The sequence below is a fragment of the Stegodyphus dumicola genome, chromosome 6, assembly GCF_044657685.1.
Source record: "Stegodyphus dumicola isolate Sdum_Otavi_A_Nest chromosome 6, ASM4465768v1".
Classification (NCBI taxonomy): domain Eukaryota; kingdom Metazoa; phylum Arthropoda; class Arachnida; order Araneae; family Eresidae; genus Stegodyphus; species Stegodyphus dumicola.
The window spans coordinates 230,199,170-230,225,956 of NC_140773.1; the positions used below are offsets into that span (position 1 = coordinate 230,199,170).

Consider the following 26,787-nt stretch of genomic DNA (forward strand, 5'->3'; position numbering starts at 1 on the left):
TTAATTTGATTTTGTGTTGCGATTTCATGTTAGAATTTTAATGAATCACATGTTGTATGATTTTACATCTATACTGCAAGCAGTTCCTCCCACCTTTCGTCATTTTACTACTTCTATCGATTTGGTTGATATCTTCTATGGAGGCGTGCTGTTGTTTCTAAATTCGTCTTTTGTCTAACATATGTACTTACTGCTAGCTTATATGTTAAAGCACTCATCTTTTGTTTGGCGCATACGACCTTTACAATTTTGCGCCCCCAGAAATCGTTTATCACCACCAGCACCACAATATTCCTTGCGTGTTACAATAGTATGAAATAAAGCTACTTTTAATCTCAAAAGACATGACTTTTTTGTTAACTTTTTAAACAATTAACCCCTGAAATTCTATTCATAATGCGTCGCAAAATATTCATATTATTAGTTCCCTATTGAAAGTCGTAGAATATTATTCAAAAATGGGGAAAAATGTGTTATTTATTTATTTATTTATTTATTATTTGAATTGTTCACTTTGTTACACTGATACTCAATATATTTCTACAATAGCTCGTACATCAGTAGGTTGTTTGATAATACTTTTAGTACACCTCGGAATTGTACATCGTGATTCCAAGCTTCGCATATAATCTAAATGAAATTAAAACAATTAAACGAAAGAAATACTTTCCAGATATAAATAAAAACTTATTAGAACATTTCTAAGATTTACTTACAAATGTTAACCTACAGCATTCATAATATCTCAATTTCGGCGCCCATTAGAAAATCGTCTTTGAAGAATGTTTAGAAACAACAACTACAAACACTAATTTCATGAATCCACATGTAAAACCAGCAGAACGTTTAGTAGCGTGAACCTCTATTGTTACTGCTAAAATTAACTCCACCACGACACGTCCTCTGTTAAACAAATTGCAGTCTCTTTTCCCTTGATCGACCTTATTGTTGTGAGAAGGGGAAAAAATTCCCCAAAGTGTACCAAGCGGCTACTATAATTTTAGCTTCGACAGTGTAGTGTGTGTACTTGAGCTTGGAGAAATCTATTTGTGGCAGTCAAGATTCGTAAAATGGAACAAGGACGAAAGACAGAGGGCCCAAAATAACGCCGGTTGAATGACAGGGAGGTTCTTTGTTTAATTTAGAAAAGGGGAGTTTATATAACCCGATAGGTCCCAGGTGAGACAGCATGGTGTTCTCTGCGGAGGGAAAATTGTCACTTCCCAAAAGTTAATCTCCACGCTACATTTAACGCTTAATTAAGTTTTGTTATTCTGCCATTTCCGGCAAAAGCAAAGCCACCGTTATGAGTGCTGGGGAGGGCCTTTTTTTTTTTTTCCAGAATGTATTTGTTTTTCGAGGATGCAGTAAAGTGTTTGACGGTACTTAATGGGAGCAGGGCTTCCTAACCGACATAAGTCAACCTTATGGCTTAAATGGAGAATGCCTTTTCCAAACAACAAACGATAAAGCCAGAAAACCGGCAGTATTTCCCAAAATGATTTCAAGTGACACGTAAACTAACCAGATAATAAACAATTAAAGCCACAGGAAAACTAAGCACGGGAACCGAGTAAAAACAAAAGGGTTAATAAACAAAATAAAAAAATCTGAAAGCTTTCGGATTTTATATTGTTTGTTACCTTTATTTATTAAATATCCTATTCTTCACCCTTAAACCACATAAAATTCAATTCAGCAGCAGTATCACAAAATATTTAAAAAGAACAAAACAACATATCTTTGGAATTTCCGATACAAAATCGCTGGAGATAATTTTTTTTTTTTTTTTTTTTCCTCGTCCAGTGCTGCTATTGCTCCCTTTGAAATCGTCGAGTTTCTTAATCAAAAATTCGCTAAAGTTAAAAAAAAGTTGAAATGGATAATAAAACAAATTCGAAATTTAAAATTCGGGCCTCCAAGTGCCCATGTTCGGTTGGAGGACTACGTTATTCAGAATTGGATGAGTCTACGTGCCGTTGTTTTTTTACTATGCGACAAACATTCATGCGTTTACGCAGATTCTTCGTTATTTAGTTTCTTTAAATGTAATTCATGGCGATAATATTTAGTGGGGACAGTCTGAAAAGTTAATCAACGCAGAAAGTGAAACAACGCAAAATGCGGTTTTGAAATTAATAGTCATTTGGGTTTAACGCCCCTTTGGGCTAATAATAAATACAAATGGCGTTGTGCAGAAAACCCGCGCACCTGAAAACCGATACACTCGAGACATAAACACTCACACAAAAATAAACAGAACCAAATAATCAATAAAATGGTTAAAAATCGAAAAATAACACAACATATAAAATGAACAAATAAAATGAACATACATAAACCCCGATCCTCAATACTAGTTAAACACCTGTCTCAGAAATACTTATATTAAATTTCCTCTCTTTCCAATAATTAACACTTCAAATAAATTCTTAAAATTCGATTAAATCATCTATTCCAGCGATTCTCAACTGGTGGAATGAACCTAAATTTCGAAATGTGAAAGGAAGAATCAAATACGTTTAATAAAAAAAAGAGATGCTAACAAATATATACCAAACTCAATTAACACGGAGGAGCTAAAATTTTGAGAGCTAATTTTTTAAAAACTGCTCGAGCGATTTTTCCAAACATGGCACTTTGGCGTAATTTGAGTCATAGAATTGAAATATGGAAAAAAATTGGCATGCCATTTCAGAAAAAGTCCGATTTTTGTGTCAAAATATCTATATTAGAATAATGCCGTATATAAATCTAATACATATGATAAGTCGCGCTTTCGAGACATGAAAAACGCCAGCTGAATTTCGTCAATTGGCGCAGTAGAACGGGAGATACAGAACTGTCCTTTTGTTTTTATTTTATTTATTTATTTATTTATTTTTGCGCAGTGTACTTACAAATGCCAACGTATTAGAACTTAAATTCTGCGAATTAACGAAGACTGCAACTCGTTCGGATATTCGAAACATCCGCAGTTTGAAAAATTTAATATTTTCCACTTGCCAGATTTTGTTTAAAAAACAGTTCGGTAATTTAAAAAATATAGAATGATTTTATTCAATTGAAAAAATACGTAGGTTGGGGCAAAATTCATGGCAACTATTTTTTTTCTTAAAGATACCATTTCGCTTGGAAAATGTGACATATACAGACGAAAGGACAAGGTCTTAACTACATGTGTGGACAATGAATAGCACTGAAATATTGTAACGCACGAATTTATTACGCTAGTATACAGGGCAATATGGCCTTCACCTTGCAAAAGAATGATAACACAATACACATAAAGTTGACACGACAAACCTGGGCCTAAAGACCCTCAATGTAGTCCCCTGTTACTGTAACCACAACGATGTGGTAGGCATTGAATACCATCAGCCTCAGCATTTGCCGCACCATGTGTGAATCGGGCCATCTGTTGGTGCACAGCATTAGCAATGTCCTCTCGTGTTGCAAACCACCTACCACGTATTGGTTCCTAATCTTGGGAATGAGATCAAAATCATACGGCGAAAGGTCAGGAGAGTACGATGGCTGCTCCAATTCTTTCCATTCCGAATGTCGGAGTAGCTGCCGTACACACTCTGCTTTATGCTCTTGCATTGTCGTGCAGAATTATTGCATTGTCCACAAGATCCGGACGTTTATCCCGAACGCCACGTCGTACCTGTCGCACCAGGAAGTCCCTGTAGTACTGTGCGGTCACTGTTCTGCCATGAGGAACAAAATGGCAAACAATGACACCCCTGGTGTCATACTCGACTATCACTATCAATTAGACTGGGGAAGGATTCTGGCGGACCTTTTGCTGCCTTGGTGATCCAGGATGTCGCCACTCCGTGGACTGACGTTTCAGTTCCGGTTCATATGCCCTGGTCCAAAATTCATCGATGGCGATTAATTGTGACAAGAATTGATCGCTGTCCTGTTGCCAACGTGCAAAGTGGTCGGAGCATATTGCATAGCGCACCCACCTTTGAACTTTCGTCAGTGCATGCGTTACCCACCGCAAAGCGTTTTAGCGTAGCTCTAGCTCATTACTCAATGTCCTGTGGACAGTGCGTTTCTCGATGCCATTTGCCCTCTCTAACTCCAGTAACGTCTATCGTCTGTCTTCATCCATGAGGTGCTGGATGAATGGCACGTGCCAAGTCGGTCCACACACTCACCGGTCGTCTCGAACGTTGCTCATCACTGGTTGACACATGTCCTTGCTGAAACTTTCCTACCAACCGTGCTACTGTACGATATGGTAGGGCATTATTCCCAAGGGCTTCTACTAATTCACTGTGACATTCCATCGCATTTCTCCCTCGGAGAATGGCTATTTTCATGTAAGCGTGCTGCTCAACACGGGTTACTTCCATCTCGCACGACACTCACCAACTGACTGATTTCAGAGCCCTCCCTACCACAGAGCCATTTGTTGTTCTGCATACGCACTATGCCTGCAGAACTTCCACACGACACATATACGTTTTGTGATTCGTTCACATATCTACGAGAAAAAAAAAATAGTTGCCATGACTTTTGCCCCATATAAAACATACTTTTTCTACAAAATTAGCTACCAGATTATTTTATTTGGTTATAGATAAAACTCGTTATTATTTCAATCAAATAAAATGCCCACCACAGGCCGAATGGTAAAGTCGCTGAACACTGGTAGTTCGGTCAGAGGTTTGAATCTCGCAAACGAGTTGGCTGCATGAGCGTTTTCGTCATTTTCCGCGTGTGTAACGTGTATACGAGTCAGTTCCCTTAGAACGTCCTCCACGAAGGCAGCGCTCCCTTTAGGTAGATAGCTCTCGAGGGTTTGGCGTAATTACATAAACCAAACAAATAAAAGCCACAGATGATACATTTGATTTAACTTAGGTTTTTAAATTAAACACAAATAACAACAAACTTACAGATCACGAAATTGTTTTTAATCAGTATTTGTAGGATAGTTATTTATCGAATGCTATAAGACAATCAATCTAATGTCCGATCTAAATGAAATTAAAACAATTAATCGGAAGAAGTGTTTTACAGATATTAATGAAAACATATTTCAGCATTTCAAAGACTTACTTATCAATGTTGAAATTTAAATAAAGTAATTTAATAGAATCTTAGAAAATGTAAATTGCTGTTTTAGTTTAATTAATTCAATGAAAAAATAAATAATACGGAAAGGGGTAATTTGCCCAGAAGGACTATTAATTTCGTTTTGGCATTTTGCGTCGATTCACCATAAGCATTGTTTCACTTTTCAAATTGTTGCCATCCAATATTATCGCCCTGTATTATAGTTTAAAAAAATTAAATAATGAAAAATCTGCTTAAATGTATGTATGTTTCTCGCCTTGTGATAAAACAGCGTTATCTAGAGCCATTCAATTTTGAATAACGTACGTCTCCACCCGAATATGGGCATCTTTAAGCGCAAGTTTGGAATCTCGAATTTGCTTTATTGTCTATTTCATATTTTGTAAAGCATTTATGAGATTTTGATTAAGAAACTCAACGATTTCAAAGCAAGCAATTGGCAACACTGTACGGGGGAAATTAAAAATTTATCTCCAGCGCGCGAGACTGTATATCATAAATTCTAAAGATATTTAAATAATACTTTAATATTATTTAATTAAAGAATTTATTAATCTAAAGATATTTTATTTAAATAATTTGTGAAATTACTGTTGAATTGAAGTTTACGGTTTCAGTGCGAAGAACATGATATTTAATAAATAAAGATAACACACAAAATGTTAAAAAAACGCCCCTTTGGGCGAAATGTAAAATCTGAAAGCTTTCAGACTTTTTTTCCTTTATCTTTACTCTGGTTTTGACTTCTAACTCCCTCACAGAACTAATCCCATGCAAGATTTTAAATAACCAATGAAGCAAATTTTTATTTCTACTTTTTCACATTGAACACGCATTTATACATGACATATTTGATTTGTTTACTTTATTTTTATTCCCTTTACCATACGTTTCAGTAATTCTAGTGCCCGATATAATTAATAATGAATGAATTATCTTTGTGTTTTGCTGCTTGGGGCGCAGACTTTGAGGGTTTCAGTCTTATTAATTTCCATTACATATAGCTTTGTTTTTAATTTTCTTTAAACACTTATTAATATTTTGAAATAATTATATATATTTTTCTACCGCAAAGCACTTTCTCTTTCCGGATTGGCATCTTATCCAGGAATTTACCTTCCACTGTGATAGGCAAAACGAGTTACAACGTCGAATCCTGAGTTACAACATCCAATCTTCTCTGACTTCAGGAAAAGAAAGGGTTAAAAATCAAGAGTTATCTGCATGCAGCGCAAATTAGCAGGTGGAAAAAAAGTGCTTTACTAACGGCGAAACAATGCAATTAAACACATATGCAATAATTCCTCGTGAAACTCCACAGGCACGGCCATTCCTAGACGAAGTGCAGTACGCGGGCGGCGAAAATCAGGGTTTCGCGATTTGTTTGGTTAGGCGGGTCGAGCTATGCTCACTTCTGGTACCACGACTAAATATTTTAAATTCATTGTAAGCTATTTTTCTACAATTTTTATATGTAAGTACTTAGTAAATATGAAAAAAAAAATTTATTTTAATTTTAATTTTTTTTTTTTTTTTTTTTAAATTTTGGGGCGCCAATCCTAGGAAAGTACGCGGGCAGCCTATCCTAGGGGCGGGGATTCTAGGAAAGTACGGGGGCAAACAATGGCCTTGTCCACTGGAAAGCAATAAGCGCTACTAACAATACGCAGCAGGACTTACAGCACTCACAAGTAGACCAAGTGGCTAAGTTTATGTATCTGTAAGCAACGAATAGCCAGGTTTGGTGATAATATAGTCACTTCATACGCAGTCAAATGCCATGCCCACCCGTTCAAGCAGGCTAACATATTACGTAAGCAACAGCGTTATGTATTCCTGTCATAACCATTGGGAGTATACAGTGCTTAATGTATAATCGAGGCAGCGGTGTCAATGCCCCATCTGCCCAAGTATGAACTAAAACGGGACATTTGATGACATCGCCAGCGGTGGCAGAGTTTGCGATGTCGGTTGTAAAAAACAACAGTAGCAATCTCGGTAACATAACGGCAACGTGGGCCCCAGAAAGGTGGTGTTAATCTCAATAGAAAGTGCAAGGGGCTTTTATCTACTTACTTAAAGTAAATAATGGGTAGCCTGCATTTATAACTAACCTACTGCTCACATGTAAGTATTTCTCTTGTGACTCAAACTGGAATAAATAAATTAGCTAAAGTGGAAAAAAAATATAATTTTCCAACTGCTATAATTTTTGTATTAATTTTATACGCTTGGTTTGTTTGGTTTAGTTTGTTGAAGTAAAACACAATACGACTATCTGTCCGAGGGCAGGGATACCTTCGTGGAGGACTGTCTAGGGTCAACTGGCTCGTATACACGTTACACATGGGGAAAACCACGAAAGCGTTCCTGCAGCCAGCCCGTTCGACTGTATTCGAACTCAAGTCGGAACTACCGGTGCTCAGCGATTTTACCATTCGGCCGCTGGTGATCGATGAGTTCAATCAGTAACAGAATAAATATATTTATTCAGGCTTACCAGTTGCCGAGCGGTAAAATCGTTGAACAGTGGCAATTCCGACTGATTTGATTCCAGACGAACGGATAGGCCGCGTGAGCGGCTTCGTGGTTTTCTCCATGTGAATACGAGGAGGTTTCCTTCAAAAAATCCTCCACAAAGGCTTTTCTCCGCTTAGCGTACACAGCCTGGCGTGCTTTGCCATACACAAACTGAGGCAGCCGTATTTAGCCAGTTTAGAAAACAATTTGATGCAAATCCCAAAAGTAAAATTACACATTTTATTTTTAATTAACATTTCTCACTTCACAGAATCAATCACACGAGAGGAATTTAATTATTATGGTACAGGTCATGGCTTTATTTTAGGAGAGACTCGGTTGCAATCCTAAACGATCAGTACACTGGATGCTGTGTACAAATTAAACATATTAATAATTCAAAGAACAATATATCTTTATTCATTTATCACTTATGAAAAGAATTTAGTTGGTGCCCTTGCAAAATCAGCGCCTCAGGTGGTTACTATACTACTCATGTTTGTAGATAATATGAAAATCTTGAATTCCAAAGTACTCCTCGAAATGGACTAATTGAAAAACTTTAAATTCCAATACATGCTTAAAACAAGATATGCTAGTTTCAGAAAATTTCGAATTTAACTATATAGCTCAGATCAGTTTTGCACTTTTCTTTCAAACTTGCGCTTTTTTTACTCTCATGCTAATGGAAAAAAATTACTTTAAACACATCAATAGCATGAGAAGAAATTTCACAACAGTTTAGGCAACTGCTTCAAGAATTCTAAAGAAACCTGTTCAAAAGTGTAGACTCATTAGGTTAATTTGAAGCAGGGTGATGTGAAGGATGAGCAATGCCCTCGCCGGGATTCGAAGCTGGACATCTGGAGTACGTGCCGAGTGTGCTACCGTTACACCACGCAGGCAAGCGGAAATGAGAAAGAAAATCAGCTGGTCGCCGTTGCTTGTGGTGTGAATGGGGTGTACCTTTTAGATCATAAGATCACTTCGTAATCAGGTGGATAGGCGCTCTCCAGCAATCTTACCTTACATACTCCTCCTTTTAAAAGGCGACTGGCGATTAGGAGACCCAATCGCCATCGCCAAATTGTGGTGGTGACGAATTATCTTCCACCACCTTTTAGTTTAGATTTCTTTATTGGCCAAATACCCACGCTTGTAAACAGAATCGGAAGTTAAAGTTCAGAGGTCGGGGGTGGGATCCGTACGCTAGAAGAAAAGCAGTACGATTGGATGTTCCAAAAATCGATGATTATTGACGCAACAACTTCATTAAATGGTGTAAATTAATGCCCATGGCGGCATCAAAGACTACCGTTTTAGGCATGGGGAAATAAGTTTCCATGATTCAACGTAAATTTGATTCTTAAAAATGTAATCGATACTATTAAAATTTGCGCGCATCTGTCTGTGGAATTGAGTTTCGAATTCAACTCCGGGGAGTTGAGATTACAAGAAACTCAATTCCGGGCGCCATTGTAGAAACATTAGGTTATTTCGAAGCAGAGAGACATGAAAAATAAGTACTGCTTTCGCCGGGACTCGAACCTGGAGCTCTCGAATACGCGCCGATTGTGATACCGTTACATCACAAAGGTATGCAGGAAATACTTTATAAAAGTACAGAGGATCCTCATAAAGAGACGATTCCAGACGAACTGCCAATTTCTCAATTATGTAAACAATGTTCTGTATTTAGAATAGTTTTATACTCTTCAACTTATACTCTAGATTTATTTTATAAATCATGTAAGGGAACAGATGTTATGTTACTTGAACATGGTAAACCACACGAAGGCTATCTGTCTAAAGGAAGGGGTGCCTTCATGGAGGCTTTTCTGCCTCATATTACTGCCTCATATTAATATTACACATGGGGAAAACCACGAAAACCAACCAATCAGCGAGTTCGTTTGCGTGGATTCGAATCCGTGTCGAACTATCAATATACAGCGGGTCTAACCGCTCGGCCTTTCATGGAAAGAAACTAAATTAAAACTTCGAGTTAAAATGTCAGCAGTTTGCTTCGTTCATAAATCATACGACGAAAAAAAACATAGTTAAACTGAACATCATTATTATATACACCTCATAACAATTGTACCTTTATTTAATTTTTCATACGTCGTGTTGGAACTTTACGTACGTAAAATCATTTCCCATTATACGTACTTCTACAAACATGAATATATTATTGTTTAAATCTATATTATAATCTCGAGTCAAAAACATTTGTTTAAAATAATCTACAGCTCTTCCTTCCCTGGAACGATAATGGATGGATTGTAAAACAGTTTTTTCTTGCCCTTTACAGAGATTTTCTGTTATAATGGATAGGCCTTATGCGTCCCTGATGAGCCAATGTACTATTTCGTGGCTTTTGATACTGAATGCGTAGGCAGAAAATATACAAGATTTCTTTATTGGCCAACTACCCACGCTTGTAAACAGAATCGGAAAAGTTAAAGTTCAGAGGTCGGGGGTGGGATCTGTACGCTAGAAAAGCAGTACGATTGGATGTTCCAAAAATCGATGATTATTGACGCAACAACTTCATTAAATGGTGTAAATTAATGCCCAGGGCGGCATCAAAGACTACCGTTTTAGGCATGAAGAAATAAGTTTCCATGATTCAACGTAAATTTGATTCTTAAAAATGTAATCGATACTATTAAAATCTGCGCGCATCTGTCTGTGGAATTGAGTTTCGAATTCAACTCCGGGGAGTTGAGATTACAAGAAACTCAATTCCAGGGAGTTGAGTTTCGAGAGAGCCACCCCCCCCCCCGGAGTTACAGAAATTCGTGGAAAGCCATTTCAACCGTTATCATCTTTGTACGACTTGGAGATATGAATTAAAAGCTCTGAAAACGTTAACTTTCTCCCTCATTTTTCCGAGTGGCAAAAGCAGCGCGCACTGGAGATAAAAATCTGCTTCATTTCGAGAAATATTGCCAGTGTTTGATTTCAAATCGTACAGTTTGTTAATACAAAATTTGTAAGTTTCACAAAATAAGAAATTGATAATAAAACAAATTCCAAATTTGGGCTTTCAGATGCCCATATTCGGAGGAGGATTTACGTTATTCAAAACTGGATGGCTCTAGGTACCGTTGCTTTATCAGAACACGAGAAACATCCCTACATTTATGCAGATTCTTCATTATTTAATTTCTTTAAATACAATACAGGCTGATAATACTGGGTGGCAACAATTTGAAAAGTAAAACAACGCTTGTAGTGAATCGACGCAAAATGCCAAAACGAAATTAATAGTCCTTCTGAGCAAATTGCCCCTTTTGACTAAAAATAGCATTGGTAAACTTTAAATACGTTATTGTTATATCATGTCACATTTTGATATTGAAGAAATGTGACGTTATCATATGTGTGATTGCATGTGACGTCATCATATGTTGAAAGCTTTTCGTTAATGTCAGCATTTTAAAGAAATGGTTGCTGTTGGCACCTTTTTTGTTTCCGGTTACAATAATTGACATATTATTATATGTATATACATATTATTATATGTATATTATTGCCACGTTAATTCTTTTATTGATATTGAGGAAAAGTTGTTTCATTACATTAAATATAAATCATGACGTCATACGTATACATATTAACTTGATGTGTGAAAAGAATTTGTTTTCTAGTTTGGCAACAAAAAATTATTCCTTGGAAAGAATGAATAGACTTCTTTAGTACTGAGATGTTTTCATACATTTGCTTTTCAAGGGTACATAGAAATTGCAAATTTTGCTTTGGCTGCAGCCGGCTCATATGGCGGTCTTGCCCGGTAGTATTACTTTAAAACCCGTAACCGACTGCTTTAAAATAAAAGATCTTAAATATCCCTGAATACGAAATTGAATTCTTTAGTACTTCTAGAGGAATATGCTTCTCAAATGTATAATAATTAAGGGAATGTATAATAAATAATGTAGGAAATACTACGAATGTATAATAATTAATGAAGGAAATACTACGAATAAATAAAAGTCATTAATCTGAATTTGAATAGAATTCATTAAGATAGTCATAGTATGCGTGTATGAAACGAGGCAGAACGCCGCTGAAGTGTAGTACTTTGACCGACGACTACCCTGCTTTTGCAGGAACTCCATCTTCTTCACCCCCCTTTTATTGTGCATTAACGAATTGATTTAAGTGTTTTACTGCATATTTACATGGAAAAGGGTAACAAAATATCTTTTGAAACTAATTTACTAGAAGCGAAATTTCAGTAATACAGCTCACGACTAGTTTTAGAACCTATTTTATTTTCTTTATAAAACACCAGCAATGCACACTTCCTTCACATGCTAATAGTTCACTGACTTCTAATCCGTTCTTATCTAAGCTAGACGAATTCTTGAGAGCTTGGCTCCGTCAAATTTCATCGAACCGAAAACTCATTAAACATACAAATTTCAAAAAAAAAAAAAAAAAAAATTTTGTAGCTCCCTCTTGATAAAATTTAAATAGAATAAATCTAAAGCATGACGCAACTTTTATGCAAATCCAACGATGCCAATCAACCTATTATATGTATCTCATGGGAAGAAAAAAAAAAAAAGGGCCCACCAGCGGCCGAGTGTTAACGTCGCTGAACACTGGTAGTTCGGTCCGAGGTTCGAATCCCGCGAACGGGGTGTTTCGAGGTTTTCCCCATGTGTAACGTGTATACGAGCCAGTTTCCCTTAAAAAGTCCTCCCCGAAGGCATCCCTCCCTTAAGGCAGGTAGGCCTCGAGTGCTTTGCCGTAATCTAATACACCAAACCAAACCATGAAATAAAATGTGTTTAGCTTAGGTACAAAACTGCATATTAAAGAAAATGACTGCATGAAATGCGAAAAAAAAAAAAAATGGGACAGTTCTATATCTCTATTTCTACCGTTTCGAATGACGAAATTCAAATTGCGTTTTTCATGTCTCGAAATCGCGACTTCGAGAATCGAGGATATGTATTAGATTTATATAAATGCTATTGTTCTAATATATGCATTTTGACACAAAATCGGACTTTTCTCAAATGACATATACTGATTGTGATTATTCCATAGAATTCCCGTCACTCTCGGGGCAATACGTCGCAGGTTCAAAATCTATCGACGTACCGTGTAAAACAGGGTTTCCCATCGGGGTTGGTATTGCTTCCCCCTGTGAATCGATGAAATTTCTAAGGGGGGTCAATGATGATCAAGGATCGATAGCAGAATACGCATCCATTTCATGGGCATGATCAAGATTCCATTGATTACAAAATATTTATGACTATGCCAGAAGACCGAGATGGTATTTTTCCTTAAGTCGATAAGCCTAGGACAACACAATTAAACATAAAACCTGCTTGGCTGATATATTGTCCTCATTCAGTGACACAAAAAACAAACTGCAGGTTGATGGGAAGGGATGCCTTCGTGGAAGGCTTTCTAAGGGAAACTGGCTCGTGTATACACGTTACACATGAGAAGTACCACGAAAAAGACCATGCAAGCAGCCCATTCGCATGATTCGAACCTCGGACCGAACTTCTAGCGAGTTCAGCGACTTTACCGCTCGGATGCTGGGAGGGGGGGGGGGCAAACTGCAAAGAAAGAGACTAAATTTTAAGCTACAGCGATTATATTCGGTTTTCGTTCTAAAATTCCTTTCTTTATTCCTACACTAAATAAAAAAAATTCCACTACTTTAATAACACAACGCAATTGTCCGTTACTCAAAATGATTTTATTTTCTAGGAAGACGTATTGTTACATACAAACTACTTGTAAAATTTAAAACATTTTAATGTCCGCTGCGGAGACGCTGAAAATTTGAATGTGCCAGCGTTGCTAATAGAACCGCTTGAACGGCAATGTATCTGATCTCGATATTATGGCGCCAGTCTGGAAAGAGAAAGTGCTTTGCGGTAGAAAAATAGAGAACTATTTCAAAATATTAATAAGTGCGCTTTACAGTTTAAACAAAATTAAAAACAAATCTATATGTAATGAAAATGTTGACTGAGTTGAAGGAGGATTTTCAAGCGCGAATCTAATTCAAAACACTTGAGTACGCTAAGTTTTGGAATTTAAAAGTCAAATAAGAGGAAATGTTTGAAAATAAAAGTTGTCACCGAACTAATATTATTGAAGGCTTCCTCTTATCAAACGAAAGCAATCTTAAATTAAATGAATAATTTGTTACTGAAAACAAGAAACAGGTTGCATGTTTTTGAATGAGGTGATTTAAGAACTAAGTTCGGCAGCTTTATGCCAAATATTTAAAACAACGGAACTAAAAAATTAATCGCAGCCTTCAGGTGAATTAAAACCGAACTTTTGCCCAATTAGAATCTATGATTTTGCTTCTAAAAATTTGCTTGCATTTGTAAAATTAATAATAATAACAAAAGAAAAGAAAATCTGAAAGGTTTCAGATTTTAAATTACGTCCAAAGGGGCTTTTTTTTTAACGTTTTGCATGTTTGTTACCTTTATTGATTAAATATCATGTTCTTCGCACTTAAAACCCATAAAATTCAGTTCAACGATATCGCAAAATAGTTTTAAATTGGGCACATCTATAATAAAACAAATTCCAAATTTTAAATTTGGTTTTCCACATGCCCATATTCGTAGGAGGATTACGTCATTCAAAATTCGACGGCTCTATGTACCGTTGTTTTATAACAATGCGAGAAATATACATACATTTACGCAGATTTAAATATAACACAGGGCAATAATACTTTGCGGCAACAGTTTGAAAAGTGAAACGGACAATCAGAGTGATTCGACGCAAAATCGCAAAACGAAAACAATAGTCGCTCAGGGACAAAGCCCCTTTAGACTAATAATAAAAATTAAATATCAAGAAATAAATACATAAATAGGTACAATAAATAAAAATTAAAAATTTACAATTAAATAAATGCCTAAATACAATAATGAATGTTGTTATATATAAAATCAATACTGTATTAAAATTTTGAGAATTATATAGTAAAAATTAAATATATAAATACATAATACCTAAATAGCTATGTAAGTAAATGAAACATGAATACATAAATAAGTACTTAAGAAGGTCATTACAAATTATAAAAATGACCTACATAATGTATGAGAATAGGGCTGAGAATATAAGTTATTGTAAAGATTTGAGAATAAGAATTTAGTTTTTGATCGGAGAGTTCTTGTATGACGAGTGAAGAGTAGTAGAAAAAAAGTTGATGAAAGTTTTGGAATAAATTAGGATGACTTGAATGAAAAAGTTCCTGTTAGAGAGTAATTCATGAGTAAAAATCTTGACTAATAATCTTGAGTTGAGACTTGATTAATATATTAAGGAGATAGAGGTAGAAAATTTTTCTTAAATTCATGAACTTTATAAATTTTTGTGAACGATTAGGTTTTCTTAGGAACTTTATAAATTTATATAAATTTCTGTGAATTAATTGCACACATAGAACTGTGCTTTAGTAACCATGCGCAGATATTACTTTGCATTTGCTAGAGTTAGGGCAGGAAACTTTTGGTAAGATCCTACACCTCTACATTAAATGAATTATTTAAAAGTCGCACTAAAGTTCAAAGCAAAGCAATTTTTATAATCTTGCATACAACACAGCTTGCACTTTTCAGTCTAATTAAGCCAGTTGATTTTTTTTAAAATTACGTGTGCGTATTTAAATATCAGGATCTCAGCAGAAGGCCAAAAAGTAATTATTTATTAATTGCACTGCGTTTAAATACAATCTTTCGTGACGATTCTTTCAACTACCATGTTGAATTATAATTACAAATGTCACATGGCACAATTTATGTAGTATACCTTTTCCTCACGTAGACGGTAATTAAAATTCAGTTTAATTTACGAATTTTTCTTTTGCTGCGTGTTCAAGCGACTGACTGACTCATAAGTTTGCCATTCAGTTCTGCTTTATCTTAAATATGACTTTAGTAACATTAAAAAAATCTTTCAAATTTTGTATTACGCCCCAAACGACTGTTTATTTAACGTTTTGTGTGCTACCTTTAATCATTAAATATCATTTTCTTCAAACTTAGATCATAAAATTAAATTCAACAGCAATTTCGCAAAATAATTTTAAAAAGAGCATATCTTTAGAATTTCCGATACACAGTCTCGCGCACTGGAGGTTTTTCTTTCTTTTCTTTTCTTTTCTTTTTCTTTTCTTTTTTTTTTTTTTTTCGTGTAGTGTTGCCATGGCTCGCTTTGAAATGATTGAGTTTATTAACCAAACATTCTTTAACATTTTACAAAATACGAAATGATAATAAAACAAATTCAAAATTCGGGATGAGAAATATCCATACATTCCTGCAGATTCTTCATTATTTAGTTTCTTTAAACATAAGGCAGGGCTTTAATATATGGTGGCAACAATTTGAACAGTGAAACGCCGTTTATAGTGAACCAACGCGAAAGTCCAAAATGAAATGAATAGCCCTTCTGACCAATTTGCCCCTTTGGCTAAAAAGTAAGAAATGGGAGGAATTTTTTCCTCGATTTTACGTAAATTGATGTCTATTTTTTTATGCGTATAGGCCAAATCTGGAAATTGGCTGGAAAAGGCTTTGACTTTTACTATTGAAAAGATTTTCTTGAAATTTTGCGCGCATGCATATTTGTAACAGCAATTTAACCAGAGGCAGATTTAGGGAATCACACGCGAAGCTACTATGTAACCCTGTGATCCAAGAGAGGCCAATCACAATCCGAATTCAAAGAAGAGCAATGTAAAATTGTGAAAAATAGTTAACACAAGGTGAAGGAACCCAAAGGTGGGTCACGATTTCAGAAATCGCCTCTCCATTTTTGATCATATCCATGTTTAACAAATTAATCATCAAGAATTTCCAAACTTATGCCATTCGACAAAAACTTCCCCCCCCCGGGGAGGGAGAGTATGTTATTGTGGCAAAGCCTCGAGGACTATCTACCAAAAGAAAGGGATGCATTCGTAGAGGATTTTCTATGGGAAACTGGCTCGTACACGCGTTACACATGGGGAAAACCACGAAAACGCCAATGCAGCAAGACTGTTCGCAGGATTCGTATCTCGAACCAAACTATCAGTGTTTAGCGACGAGACTCGAACCTGGACCTCTCCAATATGCGTCGAGTGTACTAACCATTACACCACAAAGGCATGCAGAAAGAAGGTAAAAAATACCTAATATACTCCATCCTTTTAAAGGGCGACTGGGGATTAGGGAACTCAATCGCCAAATCCTGGTGGTGAAGAATCATCATCACAATCAAAAGGTCGTGACCTTTTAGTTCGGGCGCCGCTGTAAAATGAATGTAGTATTTGTAGCCACTGTAGTATTTTTTGGAAGCAGGAGACATGGAAAATGTGCAGTGCCCATGCCGGGACTCGAACCTGGGCCTCTCGAATACGCGCCGAACGTGCTAAGTATTACACACCACGAAGTCGTGTTTTTTGGGAAGAATAAAGGTTTAAATTATCTTTGGGAGAAAATAAAGGTTTAAATTAATGTGCTAAAGAGAGAAAAAAATCGCACATTTTTTTTTCGGAAATATTGGTCACTTTCCAGGTGGTATCATGAGAAGTTTCGCCTCTCTTATTCCATACTGAAAAGTATAATTTTATGACTTTACTTTTCTAAATATTTACTATTGTATTCACACACAAAAATCGCGTTTTCATTTAGAAACAAATCAACAATAATCACTCTTTAAAATGTGAAGTAACAATTACATTGGCAGTGGATCAAACAGGAAATATTATGATTATTACTTCTTTCATATTCATTTTCCTCTAAAAATAATATCAAAATAAAATACGTAACTCTTGAAAACAGTTTTCAGTATCGTTAAGATAAACCATCAACTATTAGAGAATAAATATTTACTAAAATGACCATTTTTGTTTAAAAGTGGAAATGACAAAAACTTTGCAAACCCATTCTGATTCACGTATTTTGGATTACCAATTGCGCATTTATTGTATTCAGGGCTTAAATTGCGCCGGAGCTCACAGGAGCCTGGCTCCGATACTTCTTAGTTTTGAGGATAACTTATACTTTTCGCCGAAGCGCACCGGAGCCCTAAACAAGAACTTCTTTTATGTAACTGAACAATAATTTCAGTAGAAATTTGATCTTGAAACTTTATTTTTACTAATAAAATTATATTAAAAACTGCTTATCAAATTCTAATTTATCTCTTTGCATTTTATTAAAGTTTAATTATTTAATTACTTTAACCATTAATTATTTAATTATTTTAATTATGAATTATTTAATTTTTTAATTGTTAATGATTTTATTAGTCATCTTATTCTTTATTTATTCTTGTTCCTCTTTCCTGTAAGTGTTCTATAGGGCTCCGGTACTTCTAATTTTTAAAATTAAGCCCTGATTGTATTTACACAAGGGACAGCTCTAATCGATTATTCTTTATTACATATTATCACCTGCATGACGAGGAGTTATTCAGGTATTTAAATAAATGTATCGGAATCTTTGAATTTACATAACATTCGGATAACAACGTTAATATCGATTTAACCGCACATCTGACAACTCTCAATATTTCAGAGATGCTTTCTCTCTTACCCGCTGATTGACATATTGCGCCATCTATTGCTGATCAGAAGCAAGTTTACGGATTCTGAAATGCGAGGACAAAATGAAAAAATCTGATGTGTACACCACATGACTTCCTTGTACGAAATATTAAATTATACGCATTTTTTCCTGCATTTCATTTAAACTTATTGGATTGAATTAAATCTACTTCATCGATAGCGCATAAACCACAATAGAATAAATGCACTCTTTCAAATTCAATATCTTTGTTTACCATAGCCACACTCTGGCGCTAGGTTCACTTAACAGCGTTATGCAGTGGCTCCCAAAAGTGTTTGTACACTCTTCATTTTCATTGAAATATGAAATCTCTATCCATTAATTATCTCTATCCATTATTTAAACGTAAACATTCTCAATAAAATTATAATAATAAGATCTATAATCTATTCGTAACAAAATTACCTGAAATATTTTTTAAATATAGTGAAACTTTTTTTAAGAAATTAATAATAAAAAACATTTTATCTCACAAAAGTCTTCGTACACTTTAATAAAATCTTGACATATTAGTAAATATTTTCATTTTTTGTTAAATTAATATTAGTAGGATATTCTTTAGCATCCGCAACAACTTTTAAACGTCTCGGAATATATTTTACTAAGTTTTTTTTTTTTTTCCCCAATTTCTGTATCAATGTTCATCCATTCTTCCATCATGGCTGTTTTGAGTTCGCTTTTCGTTTTGACGTCGTGTTTTCGTACTCTAACCTCCAGCTCTTTCCAAATGTGTTCTATGGGGTTTAAATCTGGCAACTGAGGTGGTATTTCTAAAACCTGTGGACAATTATAGATACACTACAAGCGAACGTTGAGAGCGGTATACTTAGGGTCGTTATCATGATTAAAAATAAAGTTGTTTCCAATACCCAAATTTTGGGCTGATAATTTTGAATTGTCTCTTAAAATATTTAAATAAAGACAATTATTCATTATGCCATCAATAAATACCAAATTACCTAGTCCTGATGCTGTCATGCCCCCCCCCCCCACACACACACAAGAATACCTCCACCGCCATGCTTAACTGTTCCAACTAAGTTCTTAGAATGAAGTTAATCATTTTTTAGTCCAAAGGGATTTCAGTCCCGAAATACTATTGCTTTCGTTTTGGCATTTTGCGTCGGACTCATAAACGTCGGTTCACTTTTCAAACTGTTGCCACAAAATGTTAGAGTCCTGCATTATATTTGAAGAAATTAAATAATGAAAAATCTGCATAAATGATTGTCTATTTCTCGCATTGTGATAAAACAATGGTACATAGAGCCATCGAATTTTGAATGACGAAATCCTACTGCGAATATGGGCATTTGAAATCCCAAATTTGGAATTTGTTTTATTATAGATTTTATATTTTGTAAAACTTTAACGAATTTTTGATTTACAAACTCAATGCTTTAAAAGCGAGAAATGGCAACGTTATATAGAAAAAAAAAATACTTTTATCTCCAGCTCGCTAGACTGTGTATATCGGAAATTCTAAAGATATGCTTAATTTAACATTATTTTGCGATATTGCTCTTGAACTGAATTTTATGGTTTAAGTGCAAAGAACATGATATTTAATAAATAAAGGTAACACTCAAAACGTTAAGAAAACGCCCCTTTGGACGTAATTTGAAATCTGAAAAATTTCAGATTTTTTGTTTTTTTGTTTGTTTGTTTAAAGCTTTATTTATTTATTTATTTATTTATTTATTTTTTCCCTCCATACAGTTATTCGACCATCGGAACCAAAAATGTTAAATTTGCTTTCGTCAGCAAATAAGACATTATTCCAGTACATTTTGGGTATATTTATCATTGATTTTGCGAATGAAAGCCTAAGCTTTCTGTTTTTCTGCATTAAATTCTGCAGAAACTTTTACAACACTCAAATGTGGGTTTTTCACAAATTTTCTAATAATAAATCTCTCATCACGTTAACGTTCTCGCTCGACCATTTCTTACCGTGTTTGTGTTTTCAATTCCATTTTTCTTCTTTAAAGCGTTTTATCACATACTGCACTGTAGAATAGGATAAATAAACTAATTTAGCGACATGTCGAATTGATTTACCACTACTATAGTGAAAAATTATGAATTTTCGAATGCTGTTTGTAATTTCTTTAGGACTGCTACCCATTTTTCAATAATAATGCTGCCGATCGCAACCAAAATACGAGTTGCACATCTACATGTTATAGCAGTCCTATATACAAAATTTCAAAGTTCTGAGGCTACTCGTTCTTGAGTTATGCGAGATACATTCGTACGTACGCCACGAAAAATTCTCTTCAGAAATTCATTTTAAAGCAGTTTTATATTTTTTTTGGAAGAAAAGGGTCTTTTATTCTGCCCGTACGTACAGATCTCATGCAGAAACGTCGTTAAATTGCATTCGAGAGCAGTTAAAATGGATATTCGTTGAAATATGCTGCCTGAAACATTTCGCGATTACAATATTTCCTTTTTACTTCGTATAAGGAAGTAAAAATGCGACAACTAGTACTACTAAAATGCTTTTCTATGGGCGTGCAAAAAACGTTTCTACGGGAAACACATATACAGTTAATTATTGAATTACGAGAGTTTATATTGTGTTTCGCTAAGAAGCACAACTTTATTTTGATTAAATGTATTGGGAAATATTTTAGAAATTTAAAATATCTTGGAAGGAGCTGTAGGCAAATTCCGTAGTTTACAAAATTTAAGTTAAAATAATTAATAAATAAATAAACAACCGCCTCCTCCCGAAAAAAAACCTACCATTTTTATTCAAAACCACGAATTCGACGATAAGAAAAAGCAGCGCTCTTCTTTTGTAACAATTAGCATCACTTTAAAGTGATATTTTGTCGTCTTTTACACAAAGAAATATTTAAATGTATCTGACTAACATCACGCTGATTATTATTGCACCTAATTCTCGCTACCTGTGACAGAGTAGAGAGTAGCTACAACCGGAAACTGCAAAATAGTATATTTTCTCACATATAAATGCACGAAAATTATATATGTTAGATTCAAATCTTCTTTATGATTAATTAGTTTTTAAAATTCGCCAACTGCTTAGCACAAAAAGCATTCGCAAATTTCACACGGCCGCCGGCAATGAATAAAATGTAAACAAACAAAAGAATAAAAAAAATTTTTTTTCTCTCTTTCCTCTGTCATTTTACCCCAAAAGAGCGTTAGCCCACAAGAGCTATTTATTAGTTTGGAAACGGCATTTTGCGTTGAATAACTTTTCAGAATGTTGCCACTAAATATTATCGCCCTGTATTATTATATTTAAATAATTAAATAATGAAGAATCTGCGTAAACGCATGAATGTTTGTCGCATTGTAAAGAAACAACGGCACGTAGACCCATCCAATTCTGAATAAGTTGCCATTGTTCTGCGTATGTGTAACTTGCATACGAGTCCGTTTCCATTAGAAAGGTATTCCGTGAATTTACACGTTCCCTTAAGCAGCTAGACCTGGAGTTTTTTGCCACAATAAAATAACTCCAAACCAATTTATATTTAAGACAAAATAACACGCCGAACAAATATTAATTCAGAAGTCAAACAACAAAAATCAGCATTATATTTTCAAATTTTCACAGGACTAGTTTCGATGGTTTTACCGAACCACCATCCTCAGCAAAAAAAATAAAAATAAAAATAAAAAAAATAAAAATAAAACAAAATCTGAAATGTTTCAGATTTTAAATTACGTCCAAAGGGGCGTTTTTTAACATTTTGTGTGTTACCTTTCTTTATTAAATATCATGTTCCTCGCACATGCAAACAGCAATATCGCAAAATAGTTTTAAAACAAGCATATCTTTAGAGTTTCCGATACAGAGACTCACGCGGAGATAAAAATGTTTTTTCTGCACAACGTTGCCATTGCTCGCTTTGAAATCCTTGAGTTTGTTAATCAAAAATTCGTCAAAGTTTTAAAAAATAGGAAATCGATCATAAAAAAAATTTCAAATTTCAAATTTGGTCTTCCACATGCTCATATTCGTTGGAGGATTACGTTATTCAAAATTCGATGACTCTATGTACCGTTGTTTTATCACAATACGAGAAATATACATACATTTATGCAGATTTTTCATTATTTAATTTCTTCAAATATAATGCAGGACTCTAACATTTTATGGCAACAGTTTGAAAAGTGAACCGACATTTATGAGTCCGACGCAAAATGCCAAAACGAAACTAATAGTCCTTCGGGATTCAAATCCCTTTGGACTAAAAAAAAAAAAAAAAAAAAAAAAAAAAAATTGCGCTTTTGTACAGCTGAGGATGGTGGCTCGGTAAAGCCATCGAAGCTAGTCCTGTGAAAATTTGAAAATATAACACTGACTTTTGTTGTTTGACTTCTGAATCAATCTATATTTGTTACAAAATGTTTTGTTTTTAACGTCCGGTGTTATTAATAAGTAGAACATTTAAAATAAAATAACAATCTGAAACAATACAGTAACGGCGTAGACAGGAATGCTATCGTAGAATATGAGCTAGTACCGTGGTCTTCATCAGGCGGAACACGTTCTAGCTAAAACAATCTCAAACCCTCACTTAAATACAAGCGAACTAAGATTTGCATCATCCCGACAGGAAACCAGCAAGGCAGAAGAAACAGTGAAGATTCGTAACCTAAAATAACTGATTAATTAACATAAAGACCTTACAAACAACTTCGTAAAAAAATGAAGTAAATTAATTAATTTACTTTTCGACATATGGGTAAACTAAAACAGTTTACCATATTTCATACACGTATTTTATTTGCATAATAACCGCACCACATTCCTGCAAGAGCCGCGCTATGGCCACTTTTGCTCTATAACGTAACAAAAAAATAAAATAAAACGAAATGAAATCTGAAAGCTTTCAGATTTTAAATTACGCCCAAAGCGGCGGCTTTTTAAACGTTTCGTGTGTTACTTTTGTTTATTAAATGTCATGTTCTTCGCACTTATACCACATAAAACTGAATTCAACAGCATTATCGCAAAATATTTAAAAACAGCTGATCTTCAGAATTTCCAACAGACAGTCTCGCACACTGGAGATAAAAATATTATTTTCCTTACAGTGTTGCTATTCCTGGCTTTGAAATCGTTGAGTTTGTTAATCGAAAATCTGTTAACCTGTAGAGACATTAGGTTAATTGGAAAAGCCGGAGAGATGAAAAATTAGCAATCGCCTTCGCCGGGAATCGAAACACGGACCTCTGAAATACCGGCTGAGTGTACTGACCACTACACCACAAAGGCACGCTAGAAAAGCGGCAGGAATACCTTATAAACCTTTTACAAAATATGAAATAGATAATAAAACAAATTCCAAATTTGGACTTTCAGATTTCCATATTCGAGTGTAGGACTATGTTAATCAAAATTGGATGCCTCTAAGTACCGTTGCTTTTTCCTAGTGAGAAAAACATACATGCATTCTTTAAATTCAATACAGGACGATAATATTCGATGGCAACAGTTGGAAAAGTGAAACAACGCAAAATTCCGCTTCGAAACTAATAGCCATTCTGCTAAAAAAAAAAAAAAAAAAAAGACTAGTTATGAATTTTAACAACAGAACAAGTTATGAATTTATCAGACAGCTCAGACTTTCAATGGCCTACTCTGTAGTAGCCTGTTGACCGTGAGTACCCGATGCAATACGGTCGAGCAATTGAGGCATACAGGTCCCGCATGATTTCCAGCATCACCTCATTTTACAGTTTTTGTACGCCGGTTTCTTGTTCAACCAAACTGTCCAACATCCCATAACAAGTGATGCCAGACAGGCCCAATTGGTGAGAAGTCTCGGAATCGGGCAGGCTAGGGAAGGGCGCTAATGGAACAAAGGCATTTCGATGTCAACCTTGTATGTAGTCGAGCACTTTCTATTAAAAACTGCTTCCTGCTTAATTGTAAAAATCCTTAATTTTTTAACTATATTTGGTGTTTTCCATATTTTTGAAATGTTAATGAAGATATTTTGAGGTTTTATGCATTTTTGCGTTGCCGCGAAGCGAGAACTGAATTAATGGAATGAGAAGTCTATCTCTAATGAAATTCGCGGAAATAAGTTTCAATGAAATGCAGCAAAAAATGCGTATAATTTAATACGCCGTACAAGGAAGCCATGTGGTCTTCGGATCTGATTTTTATTTCCTGGAAACTAAACAATTCATTTTATTGTTTTTTCATTCTAAGGAATAAAAAAACGTTCTGTAGTCCGTCCAGTAGTAAGTATAACTGCTTAAAAAATAACTGTAATGAAACCACCAGTACAGTTCCGGTGCAAATTACATTGGGGAAATAAGAAGACAGAATTCTCGAACCATGTGTCCCATTCAATGGCAAATTTTGCATAAAATATGAAGCAGACGTTCATATGGTATATTTGATACCGTGAAAGATCGAAATTGGAGAATGCCTATATTCTCCGGTCATGTCAGCACTTACCAAATACGTCGGTGAGAGACCGAGTATTTGATTATATTCTTATATATTCGGACCATCACCGTGTGTGTTGAAAAACACAGATATACTCTGGTGGAAGTCGAAACAAGAAGCCCAGAAGACAGACAGAAAGGCGTTGTAAAAGCACGGGACACTTGTGTGCAATTCAAATTGTCGTAACAGTTTAAGTTGTTGCAATCAATAAGATTGTAAGACCTCAATCACATAATTTATTATTAGCCCAGAAGGGACATATATTAATTTCGCTTTGGCATTTCGCGTTGAAAACTTTAAAAGGCTGTATCACTTTTCAGTTTGCTGCCACCAAATATTATCGCCCTGTATTATATTTCAAGAAATTAAATACTGAAGTATTTCCATGAATGTATAAATGTTTCGCGCATTGTGAAAAAACAAAGGTACTAGAGGCATCAAATTTTGAGTGACGTTGTCCTCCTCTCGAATATGGACATCTGGAAGCCCAGATTTGGGATTTGGAATTTGTTTTATATTCGATTTCGTATTTTGTTAAACGAATATTTGGCTAACAAATCAGGGATTTCAAAGCGAGCAAAGGCAACACTATACGGGAAAAAACAATTTTATCTCCAGCGTGCGAGACTGTGTATCCGAAATTCTAAAGATATGCTCTTTTTAAATTATTTTGGGATATTTCTGTTGAATTGAATTTTATGGTTTAAGTGCCAAGAACATGATATTCAATAAATAAAGGTAACACACAAAACGATTAAAAAAAAAAAAAGCCCATTTGGTCGTAATATAAAAATGTGAAAAACCTTTAGAATTTCTTTTTAAAGTTATTAGTGTCACTTTCCTTTCTCCTTCAAAATGTACTATTCGTTTTAAGTACAACAGTTTATTTACGTGTGTTGTTACTTAAGCTTTCTCCTATTTTGACATCTAACATAATTTGTTTTAATAATAAAGTAAAATTTGTAGAGATATTAATTTATTTTTTATGTCAGGAAACTGAAGTAATGCGCTATGCCTCGTTGGGACTCGAACTTGGACTTTTCGAATACGCGCCGAGTGTGCTACCGTTACACAACGAAGGCGTGCGGAAAGGTGGAGAAAGTACCTTATAAATTTAAAAACGTAACAAAGATAAGTTTATTTCACATTCACCATTAGTGCGTGATAAATGTCGACATTTGCCGGCGGAAGTGAGAAATAAGGATATTATTTAGCAAATATTTCGGCCATACACTAGCGACTACGTGAATGTTGGACATTCACCGGAGAATGCCGACTTTCTGCAGATTTCGGTCTTTCACGGTAACATATTTGTTCTTCAAAAGACCTTCTTTAGACTGCCATAGCTGATCCAAGGCGGGTTTATGCATTCTGGGCAAACTGTAGGAAATTTAGTGGCTGTCTATATTCAATTCGTGAAATTTCTACAGCGAAATAAGAGCTTTAGTTCGAATTAAAGATAGGCAATACAGAATTTTTATTGTCAGCAGCGTGATGCTACTTAGCTCATTTCGTTTAAAAATAAATTAACGTTATTAATTCTCCTCTAATTTAAACAAAATAGCTTAAAAGTATTATGCGATAAAAAAAAAACATGTACCGAAGAACTCTGATTGCGTAAGCCAATAAAATAAATCAATTAATGCATATTTAAACAACTTTGCTTCTTATAATATTGACACTACTCTACATCAAACATAAACTGACAGGCGACATACTGCAAAGAAGAGATACGAAACAAGGTTAACGAAAACAATAATTGTCAGTAATTTGAATACACAGAATAAAAGTAATATTATTGGTAATGCTTTTAAATTATTATAAATAATGTTCATAATTTGAAATATATAAAATACATCTTGATGTGTTTCAAAATTGAAAGTTAACAAGATATTTTTATGAGAATTTTTTTTTTTTTTTTTTAACTTTTCATAGTTGATTCGGCGCCTTCGCCTGAGGCAAGTGCCTCAGTTTCCTCACCCTTGTCCGAGCTCTGCAAATTGATATAAATTAAAGTCCATTAATTTGAAGCATATCCAACTGCTTATTTTCCGGAACCTTATTTATTATTAACAGAAAGATGTTTTAAATGTT

The 26,787-nt window shown here is 34.8% G+C and overlaps 1 protein-coding gene across 3 annotated transcripts in view; it reads right to left on the minus strand.

The window, feature by feature from the left end:
- HDAC4 (histone deacetylase 4) overlaps nt 1–26,787 on the minus strand; it is a 406,413-nt gene that overhangs the window by 372,393 nt on the left and 7,233 nt on the right. The window contains exon 1 of one of the 3 annotated variants that reach the window (XM_085819633.1): nt 717–735. The exons of the other annotated variants lie outside the window; for them this stretch is intronic. The gene's annotated coding sequence lies outside the window, so the exon portion shown is untranslated. Of the gene's footprint in view, nt 1–716; nt 736–26,787 lie in introns of those variants that run through there. 3 annotated transcript variants of the gene reach the window in all.